General features: G+C 42.5%; 1 protein-coding gene across 1 annotated transcript in view; it reads right to left on the reverse strand.

Moving 5' to 3' along the window:
- Positions 1-11704, reverse strand: part of FKBP5 (FKBP prolyl isomerase 5) — a 1202894-nt gene that overhangs the window by 161217 nt on the left and 1029973 nt on the right. The gene's annotated exons all lie outside the window — the stretch shown is intronic.

The raw sequence follows: 11704 nt of genomic DNA on the forward strand, positions 1-11704 counted from the left end.
TTGGCTGCCCATTACTGGGTACGGTTATTTGCCCTCCCCAGGATCCAGGAAAACCACTGGAACCTGGGGAGGGTGAAAAACGGGCCTATCGGGCCCACTAGAAGTTGGGAAAGTGGCCTCTAGACACGCAAGGGAGGCTGTTGTACCCTCCCCCAGGCATTGAATTATGGGTGTGGGCACTACGCAGAAGCTTTCAGCACCTGAGGGAAAAAAGGTTTGCCATCACTGTACTACACTGACTGCACTTCCTTGAGAACAGGCAGATGAGGCATTAGGTATTCTGGGGCAAGTCAGGCCTGTGCTGCTTTCTGTAATGCAAAGACTCTGGACTTGTACCCTCGTTAACACTTCCTTCCAGTCTAGCTGGAGATTCCACTACAAATAATAACCATATCCTCTCTATCATGTATTGGAGCATGAGTAAACAACCTTTCGGTAAATTCACTCCAAAGCTGCATCCATATATTGCACATTGCTAAAATTTGGTTGGTTTAGCACTGTGATGGTGAACCTATGGCATGTGTGCCACAGGTGGCACGCAGAGCCATGTAGGATGGCATGCGATACTTTTCTGTGTTTCAGCTCTAGCGTGCATGTGCACACTGGCCAGCTGATTTTCAGCCTTTGGAAAGGCAGTTTCGTCCTCTGGATGCTTCAGGGAAACTTCCCTGAAGCCCCGTTGGCAAAAAAAGAAAATCCCCTAATGGACAAACCGGAAGTTCGAAAAAACGCACTTCCGGTTTGCCAGTTTAGGCATTTTCTTTCAGTGGTGGGTTCATACTGGTGTAGTCCAGAGAGCCTCACTGGTATGAGCCCACTGATTTTTGGCGATTCCCCCCCCCCCAGCATCTCCATGTGGAAGAAGCTCTCAGCTGTGCTTCAGACGAAGAAGGTTATCATTAAGACGAGGGGGGACAGGAGGGCACATGTACGCATGCTAGCACACCTACTTAGACCCATTGTGTTCTGCTGGCTTCTAGTACAAGCCTCCAATGAAAAGGAAATTGGTTTAAAACAGACACACACACGCAGTAGAAGTCCAGTAAATGTTTTTTTATCTCAACAAAAGAGAAGCAAAACTCCCTTTTAGAATTCAAAAGGATTTCTTGTATAAACAGGGCAAGCAATAAATCAGCAATAAAACAGTACTGTGAAGTTCGGCACAAATACTGTTTGTTCCAGACGTGGCAAAAACTTACAAGGATTTCTTTTCTCAAACTCCGTGACTCCCAACAACTACCATCAGATAATCTCCACGCTGCTAAGCCCACACACTGCCAATTTAACAGCTCCTATAATTACATGAGCCCCACCCAACCACAGGTGGATTCTGTATCACCTGTAATATTTCTTCAGTTGTTCTCTCCTATGCATAACTCTACGCATGCGTGGGTCTAGCAATTCATCATCCGAATCTACCAAAGATAATGGAGATTGGCTTCCTGGGCTGTTTGCCAAGCCCCCCTCTTCCAAGTCACCCCCACCTTCTTCTTCCGAGGAAACTTCACTACCTGACTCTGTCGGCAATAAAACAGGCCTATGACATGTTGATGTTTCCCCTGCATCCACCTCCACATTCCTTGGGGCAGGAGCTGGGCCAGAGCTAACCACAACACCTTGTGGCACAGGAACAAAAAAAGGTTCACCATCACTGGTTTAGCATATGGTAGCAAAGTTAATTGAGCAAATGCCCTCCCCTTTCAAACTGTTTAAAATTGCTTAAAAGTTAAACTATTGGCATCCTTTCGGAACCCCGACACACACACATTCAGACACACACACTGTTATCCAGCTCATACAAACTTTCCTTTCAAATGAAACATCGCTACATTTCTCTCATATGTACAGTGGTACCATTACCTAAGAATGCCTCTACTTATGAACTTTTCTAGATAAGAACTGGGTGTTCAAGATTTTTTTTCTTCTTCTCAAGAACCATTTTCCACTTACAAACCCGAGCCCCCGAAACTGTACCCAGAAAAGGCAGGAAGAAGCCTCCATGGGGCCTCTCTAGGAATCTCCTGGGAGGAAATAGGGCCAGAAAAGGCAGGGAGAAGCCTCGGTGGGGCCTCTCTAGGAATCTCCTGGGAGGAAACAGGGCCAGAAAAGGCAGGGAGAAGCTTCCATGGGACCTCTCTAGGAATCTCCTGGGGGAAACAGGGCCTCCACCCTCCCTGTGGTTTCCCCAATCGCACGCATTATTTGCTTTTACATTGATTCCTATGGGGAAAATTGCTGCTTCTTACAAATTTTTCTATTTAAGAACCTGGTCACAGAACGAATTAAGTTCATAAGTAGAGGTACCACTGTATTTTCACAGCCTAATCTCGAAATTCATTTACTGCCGAATCTGTTTGCGAAGCTGTAAGTTTTCACCAGGGATGCAAGGAGTCAGGCAGTACGTGTCTCAGTCAGTCCAAGAGATAAAGCTCCACAAGTCACATTCCCAAAGATAATTGGTTCCAGCTGTAAACGTTCTCAGCAGTTCAGACAAAACAAACAACGCATTGCTTTGGCGGATGACCTTCTGCATGAGTGGGCTTTGACAACCAGGGTTCCTTTATTCTCTAGCCAGGGGCAGTTGAAGCTGATTTTCCCTGGTATATGCTTTCAGACTTTCAAAACTTCAGCTTTCCTTGGATGCCCTTCCCTACAAGCAACCGCTCCTTCAGCTTTTCCCACCTGCCACGAATCCCATGGATGTAGAGGAGAGATAATGTCAACAAAGTGTTCAGAAACTTCAGATCGTGCAGAATGCAGCTGCAAGAGCAATCATGGGCTTCCCTAGGTATGCCCATGTTACACCAACACTCCGCAGTCTGCATTGGTTGCCGATCAGTTTCCGGTCACAATTCAAAGTGTTGGTTATGACCTATAAAGCCCTTCATGGCACTGGGCCAGATTATCTCAGGGACCACCTTCTGCCTCACGAATCCCAGCGACCAATTAGGTCCCACAGAGTGGGTCTTCTCCGGGTCCCGTCAACTATACAATGCCGCTTGGCGGGACCCAGGGGAAGAGCCTTCTCTGTGGCGGCCCTGGCCCTCTGGAACCAACTCCCCCCAGAGATTAGAATTGCCCCCACCCTCCTTGCCTTTCGTAAGCTACTTAAAACCCACCTCTGCCGCCAGGCATGGGGGAATTGAGATACCCTTTCCCCCTAAACATTTACAATTTTATGCATGGTATGTCTGTATGTATGTTTGGTTTTTTATTATAATGGGTTTTAATTGTTTTTAGTATTGGATTATTGTTATACGCTGTCTTGTTGTTGCTTTTAGCCACCCCGAGTCTCCGGAGAGGGGCAGTATACAAATCCAATAAATAAATAAATAAACAAACAAACAAACAAACAAATAAATAAATATGATGAAACTGGCATATAATATAATCATACACAGGCTTCTTCTTCTTCTTTTTTTAAAATAGTTTTTATTAAGCAGGTTTTTTTAAAAAAAATACATATATAACACACACATACAAAAAAGGCAAACATGTAAGTACAAAAATACATAAGAGAAAAGAAAAACAATGACAATTTCATACAAAGGACAGAACCAACTTAATGAACCTCAACCTGACAGTTAGAACAATTAATCAGTGGAACAACTTGCTTCCAGAAGTTGTGAATGCTCCAACACTGGAAGTTTTTAAGCAGATGTTGGGTGACCATTTGTCTGAAGTAGTGTGGGGTTTCCTGCCTAAGCAGGGGGTCGGACTAGAAGACCTCCAAGGTCCCTTCCAACTCTGTTGTTATTGTTGTTATAACTCAACAAGTCACTTCACTAAGCAGTCAATCGTATCATTGTATTTTTATATATCAGTATTTACTCTCATCTTGCTTAAAGAGAAAAAAGAAAAAAGAAAGAGATATCAAAAAACTTATGTTCATTAGTTCTATGTTTTTATCTCTGTTTCACTTAATTATCTTGTTCTTTTATTTCTATATAGTTTATCCCAGATTTTATAAAAGTTAGTTTCCTCCTTATCTTTTATTTGCAGTTAGCCTGTTAATTTCGGCTCATTCTAAAATAAAAAAGAGAAACATTTCTGGTTTAAGGTCTATTTTTTGTAATGTGACCTCTGACAACCATCTCTGGATTTTTTCACAACAGATCTTGGCCTCTGGGCATGCCCAGTTCTTTTTTACACTTCCAGCATTTGGGTGAAAATCTGGGGGGAGCTTTTGCCAATCTTGTTGGAGATGCCATCAATAGAACATTTATAGGCATTTTGTTTGTATGGAGCTGACATGGTCAATTTGAAATTCCATTCCCTGATTTTTTTTCCTCAGGGATCTACATCAACAGTGTCCAAAATTTTGTGCCCACTTCACCATCACCTCCTGGACTCTTTCATTCTCCATTCTAAAATTTAATAAGCAGTTACAGTGATCCCTCGATTTTCGTGGTCTCGATTTTCGCGAAACGCTATACCACGGTTTTTCAAAAAATATTAATTAAAAAATACTCCACGGTTTTTTTGCTATACCACGGTTTTTCCCACCTGATGACGTCATACGTCATCACCAAGAGTCACTTCTCTGTCTCTTTCTCTTTCTTTCCTGTCATTCTCTGCTTCAATCATTTTCTCATTTCTCTTTTTTTCTCCCCTTTTTTCTATCATTTCTCTCTCTCTTTCTTCCTCTCTCACACTCTCTTCCTCCCTCTCTCATCTCTTTCTTTCCTTCTCTCTCTTTCCTTCTCTCCCCCCCCCTCCACTTGCCCACGAGAAGAAAAAAAGCAACCTCTGCCGGGCAGCTCCCCTTGTGCCCCCGCTTTGTGCCTGCCTCTTGTCCCTCGCGAGTGGAAGGGTTTCTGGTGCCTTGTGCAGAATCGGTTGCGAGGTCCGCCTCCGGCTAAAGGTTGCGGCTTGGGCTGGTTGGCCTCGGAGGCGGGAGAAGGTGAAGAGCAAGCGGGGAACCCGGCGGGTTGGATGGCGGCGGCGGTGTGTGTGTGGTGGTGGGGATAGGATAGAGAGGGACCCGGGAGAGTTCGGGTCTGCTGCTTGGCCACCACCGAGGAGAAGCGCGGGGAGGGCGAGAGAGGGAGATCATGGCATGCGAGGTCCCTGCAGAGCAGAGGGGGTGGCTGAGGCGGCAGAGGCGTAGCGGCGGAGGCGGCAGGCGAGCTTGGAGCCTTGCTTCGCCTCCTTCGCTGCAATAAAAACGAAGGGGTCAGACGCAGCCTCGGTGAGCCGAAGGTTTCCACGGCTCTGACCCAGAGCAGGAAGGGCTGGTGGGGGCGGCGAATCCACCTCCCCAGCCACCGGAGGGAGATCGGGCTGGTGGGGGCGGCGAATCCACCTCCCCAGCCACCGGCTCCACCATCTGCGCATGCACGGCCATGGAAAAAAGGGCACGCATGCGCAGATGGTGTTTTTACTTCCGCGCCGCTATATCGCGGATAATCGATTTTCGAGGTCTTGGAACGTAACCCCTGCAAAAATCGAGGGATCACTGTATATAATTTTGTGATCATTTTTCCATCCTGTCCCAATAAGACTAAGACCAACTCCTAATAATTACTTTGGAAGACAAATTGTATTAGGCTCTTTTTTAATTTAGTTTGAATTTGAAAATAAGGCCACCAATCTATGTTTATTCCAACTGATGCCAAATCTTCTTATTTTTAAGTCATTTTGATCGTCCAAGAATTGATTGTAGGTGTATTGGAAATGTGATTATCTTATATGTACAGTATGATGATGCCATTCTGCCCATGTCATCATTTGGAATTATTATGATTCGCTGTGGATGTCATCAGCTGCTACTGTCATTGCCAAAACTAGAAGGCCTTGCTTCTATTCCAACTCAGAATTCTCCAGAACAGAATAAGGCATAGTAACAGGCTTGTACTACAGATGGAAGCTGACCAAGGAGAGATTCAACTTGGAAATAAGGAACAACTTTCTGACGGTGAGAGCAATCAACTAGTGAAACAACTTGCCTGCTGAAGTTGTGAGAGCTCTAAAACCTGAGACTTTCAAAGGGACATTGGACTGCCATTTGTCCAAAATAGTGTAGGGACTCCCGCTTGAGCAGGGGGTTGGACTTGATGACCTACAAGGTCCCTTCCAAATTTAATAATAATCTACCATTTCTCTACTGTTCGGGATTTGTAGGCTTGCTTTTCTTCTGATTTGGAGCTGATCTTTGTGCCCTTATGAATAACCTGCTTCTGTTTCACAAATCCCCAGATGACTCACTCAATAGAAGAGCCATGTAAGTTGTAGAGCGCTTCCTATTTAATCATGATTCAGGGGAAAGCCCATCTATTTTAAGATGCTACACACAGGTGATACATTCATGCATCATATTGGATGCTTCAATTCATTTTTTGGAAGTCAAGTCCACAACTGCTACACAACCACACTCCTCTCTTGCCACTTTTTCTCTTCCTTCTGACTGAGCTGCCTCTTAAGTTACTTGCTTGACTTTTGCTCAGTACTGTCACGCTGAGAATTGCCAGCCAACAGAGACATTCAGTAGTTAAAGAGTTAATGTGTGTTTTTCCCTCTGATCACACCCCCTCATACATCACTCCCACAATTCATATCTTTCCTACATGTCACATCTGCCTGCCTACGTAAGCAGGTACATTCCAATCTATTCTCCATTGTGTTCAGCCATGTTACGGCTGCTTGATAAGTGCCGCTCCTGGCACAATTTATTTTCTTTCTAAATAAAGTTTGTTTTTACTTTGATTCCTGCCTGCCGAGGACTCATTAAAATTCCATCCATCGCAACATGGTAGCAGAGGATGGTTTACAAAATAAAGCAAAGATAACTTCTCTGCTTTTGAAGAAAAAACATGGATACCTCGGCAGATGCAGCCGCTGCTACAGACAGATTTACAATTTCAGCCGAACAGCTGCCTAGCTTCACTTCAAAGCAACAGATAAGTGAAATTCCTAATCTGCTTCTCTTAACTGAAGAAATAAACCTAACTAGCGGAGCCAGGGCAATCACCCCCAAGCTTCAGCCAGAAATAGCTATAAATCCTAGTCTGCAAGAGAATTTGTCAGAATTGCAAGACGGTCAAACTGTCTCTGATGTTCCTAACTGTTCTACAAAAATTTATTGCTTGCCAGAATTAAAATACAGTCAGACTGATGTTCCTAATTTCTCTGCAAAACAAAAAGCATTTCTCTGTGAAAAACAATGCTCTTTGAAAACAAATGTTTTGAGTCTTGAGCGAAGCGAGCAAACTAATTTAGAATGCAGTATTGATGTTACAGAAACTGCTACAAACCCTTATCACCTAGAAAAAATGCCAAATATCCTCTCAGCTCAGCTACAGCTCAAAGTTAATGAGAACCAGGTGTTAATAATGAATTCTGAACAAGCTTCACAAGAATGTCAGTCCTTCTTACAATGTATTGATATGCAGACTTAAAAATCTTAGCAGATTATTTAAGGCTTGATATAAATGAAATGCAGAAATCTCTATTACAATTGAAGCTAGACAAGAATGCATATGATTTACCACAGCATAAGAAGCATCTTATAGACTTATAGTGCTGAATTGATCAGAAAACAGATTAAACTTGATCAGATAACAAACATGCAATTAATGTTTTGCCAAGGAGAAATATGTGGTTTACCAGAACAAAGGAAGAAAATGGAGTCTGTCCAAAAACAGTCTGCTCTTTTGAAAAACAATGATGAGGTCAGGCATTCCTTAGCATTCAAGGAACTAGGTGCAGCACCACCCAGTGGCCAAATTGAGAAAATACTCAGTTCAATTTATCCTCAGGAATTTGGCTCAGTTCCAAGCCAGATCCAAATTATGTAACTGCACCAACTGCACCAAAATGTTGTTTTATTGCCAGAAAGCTCAGAATCGCCATCCAGTGACCATTTTAAGCAATGCAAGTCACCAGAAAATTTAGATGGCCAGAAAAATGTTGATTTGCGCCAGAAGGATTTCTTTTTAGATTTCCAAATAAATAAAGAAGCTTCAGCAGAACAATTCTATTCTGCAAACAAAGAAAGGTTTGTACCTCAACAGACAATTTCGCAACAAGTACCCCAACCAAGTCAAAGGGTGCAATTCTCACAGGTACAACCGCTTCAAGTTCAGAAGAAAAATGTTGATTTACGCCAAAAGGATTTCTTTTTAGATTTCCAAATAAATAAAGAAGCTTCAGCAGGACAATTCTACTCTGCAGACAAAGAAAGGTTTGTACCTCAACAGACATTTTCGCAACAAGTACCCCAACTAAGTCAAGGGGTGCAATTATCACAGGTACAACCGCCACAAGTTCCTGCTATGCCCGTGCAACCGGTGCAAATTCCACTTAAGTCGGCTCAGCCATTGTTGGCACCACGTCCTCAACTACAGCAACAGATGCTGGCTGCAACTCAAGAGCAATTTTCTGCCTTGCCGCCATTAAAAGAAGAAGAAGGCATTAATTTGGAACACAGGAGTCCCAGTAACTCCAAATCAGCTCAATGAGATTCTGAAGGCGAATCACATTCTACAATCAACACCGTGCTTCTAAAAAATGTTCCTGATTCAAATTGTGAGTACAGCACAAAAAATTTATGGACTTTAGATAGCGGAGCTGCTTTTCACATTACTCCCCAAAGAGAACTTTTTACTGAATTACATGAGTCTGACATAAAGGAGGTGTATGGATTCTCAAATAACCTATCCCGAGTCGAAGGAGAAGGAACTATCTACATAGATGAACTGGACCAGATGATTCCACGCATTCTCTACATTCCAAAATCTGAAAGCAACATACTCAGCCTTCATTGCCTAAACAAAGACTTAGGCTACAAAGCTATGCTCCTGAACTATGATATCCACATTATTAGAAATGGAACTGTTGTCGCACATGCCACTCCGATTGGTGGTGTTCTCTACCTGAAGCCAAATGTTCGTTCACTGGTAGATGTAAGTATAAGCATTCCAAACCATGAAAGCGCAGGCCCAGAGAAAAAACCTGCTGCTATTATAAAATCAGAGGCTCATAAAGCCATTGAATCTCAAGGTGTTCCGCATAATGTTGCAAATGCTAAACCTGTACTAACAAATAAACCTTTTCATTCCAGGTGCATCCACCGTTGGCATCGTCGCTTGGGCCATACTTCATATGATGTCTTATCCAAGATGCCCAAGTGTGTGAACGGTTTCAAAGTCGATAGCAATTGTCCTATTTAACTTGACTGTTTTGTTTGCAATAAATCTAAATCAAAGGCTTCCCCCATTGCTAAGCATGCCCTTCGTTTGTCTTCACGCATTTTCGATTTGGTTCATACCGACATTGTCGGTCCAGTTCGGCCTACTAGGGGTAACAATAAGTATTTCTTAACAATTGTTGATAGTTTTTCTTGATATGGTTTTGTGTATCTAATGAAACAGAAATCAGAGACGTTTCAGATCTTTACAGACTTTGCTGCAAAGGTCTACAATCAATTCGGTGTCTGTATCAGAAGAATCCAAAGTGATCATGGCGGTGAGTTCATGTCTCAGCGATTCCAGAACTGGATGAGACGCAAAGGAATACGGCACCAAGCTTCAGCCCCTTACACTCCATCCACAACGGGATTGCTGAACGAAGGCAAGGTGTTCTACAGACTACGTATCGCTGTCTCCTAGAAGACGCTGATCTGGACAATGCTTACTGGGGTGAAGCACTAAGGTATGCAAACTACCTTGTTAATCGTACTTGGAGCAGTGTTTTAAAACAAACTCCGTACTACATGTTTTATGGGAAGAAGCCTGACATTCAAAACCTTCACATTTTTGGCTCGTATGCCATGGTTAACATTCCACTGGCTCAAAGAAAGAAGGACGGTCCAGTGGCACAAAGACTGAGATTTATAGGTTTTGATGATAGTTCCAAGTACTACAAATTTACTGACTCTAACTACCAGAGGTGTTATTTCCAATTCAGCAAAATTTGAGGAAGATACAAATTGGTCCAGAATACACAGTAATGATACTTCAGTTTATTTTCCTAAAGATGTTCAAGGTACAGCACAACCTGATTCTCAGATAGCTGTTCCAGATGTTCCAGATGTTCCAGTTGTTCCAGATGTTCCCGTTGTTCCAGATGTTCCAAAAGTTCCAGGTGTTCCTGATGTACAGTCTTCACCAGTCGCAGATGATGTTACTAGCTATGTAAATGAAGACGGAGATGACCAAAATGAATGGACCACGGTTCTAAGACATTCCAAGAGAACCACAAAAGGAGTTCCTCCTCAGAGATATCAAGCGCAAGTAGCTCAAAAACTGTTTCCTGTTATTTGTAACAATGTTTTACTTCCTCCCGATAATTTTCATCAAATAAGACATTTACCTGAACCTGAACAAGAAAAATGGTATGATGCCATGCAAGCTGAACTTGACAGTTTAAAGAAACTTAAGGTGTTCAAACACGTTGACCCTCCAGAGGACAAGAGAGTTATTGGTACACGATGGGTCTACAGAATTAAGCGAAAGCCAAACGGTGAGAAACTATACAAAGCAAGATTAGTAGCACAAGGCTTCGCTCAGACTTTTCCTGATGATTACACCGATACTTATTCACCTACTGTCAGAAATGAAAGTGTCAAAATTGCCTTAACAACTGCCGCTGCCCTGAACTTAGAAGTTTTCCAGTTCGATGTCGAAACTGCCTACCTGAATGCTGATCTAGATGAAGAAATCTACGTGAAAGGTGCACCCGGATTCCAGGACCAGGAAGGATGTGTCTGGCGCCTGCAAAAGAGTCTGTACGGATTGAAACAATCTGGTTTAATGTGGCATAGATGTCTAATTGACAAGCTAAATTCAATGGGCTTTATTAAGTCCAACTCTGATGAATGCTTACTTACAAAAGGGCAAGGTAATGTTTATGAAATTGTTCTTGTTTATGTTGATGATATTGTTTACATTGGTCCAAATCAACGTATGAGTGAGATTTTTGCAAAAGGTTTAGAAAAACACTTTACACTGAAAAGCTTAGGACACATTCATGATTACTTAGGAGTTCAGATTCAGAAAACTCAGAAGGGGTTTAGCCTCTCACAAGCAAACAAAATTGATCAACTTTTGCAACAATGCAACATGGCTGATGCACGCACATGTCGGTCTCCAATGCAGACAGACTTTTACAAGTTGACATACCATACTTTGTTTAAGGACCAAACACTTTATCACTCAGCCATTGGGTCACTGTTATACATTAGCAGTTGGACAAGACCCGACATTTCACTTAGTGTGAATTTGTTGTCACGACACGTAGGCAACGCAACTACATTTCATTGGACATGCATAAAGAGATTACTCAGATACATGAAGCACACGATGGACATGAAATTGTTTCTGGAACCAGAACACAACAAGTATCCTGAATTGATTTGCTATGCAGATTCTGATTGGGCGAGTGACATTGAAACTCGTCAAAGTACTTCTGGTTTTATAATGTTTTTGAATGGTTGTCCAATTTACTGGAAAGTTAGAAGGCAGAAATTTATTTCTTGTTCCTCCACTGAGTCTGAATATGCTTGTGTTTCTGACTGTTGTAATGATTTAATTAATGTTTCTGCTCTCATTAATAGTATCTGGGCTGATCCAATGAAACCAATTGTTATTATGGAGGACAATACTTCAGTAAAATTCATTGCTGAAGCTGAATATGTGGGAGCTTGTTCACGGCACATCGACTTAAGATATAAGAATGCAAGAAAATTTGTGCAACAAGGATTCAT

This window comes from Erythrolamprus reginae, chromosome 3 (assembly GCF_031021105.1).
Source record: "Erythrolamprus reginae isolate rEryReg1 chromosome 3, rEryReg1.hap1, whole genome shotgun sequence".
In the NCBI taxonomy this organism is placed as follows: Eukaryota; Metazoa; Chordata; class Lepidosauria; order Squamata; family Dipsadidae; genus Erythrolamprus; species Erythrolamprus reginae.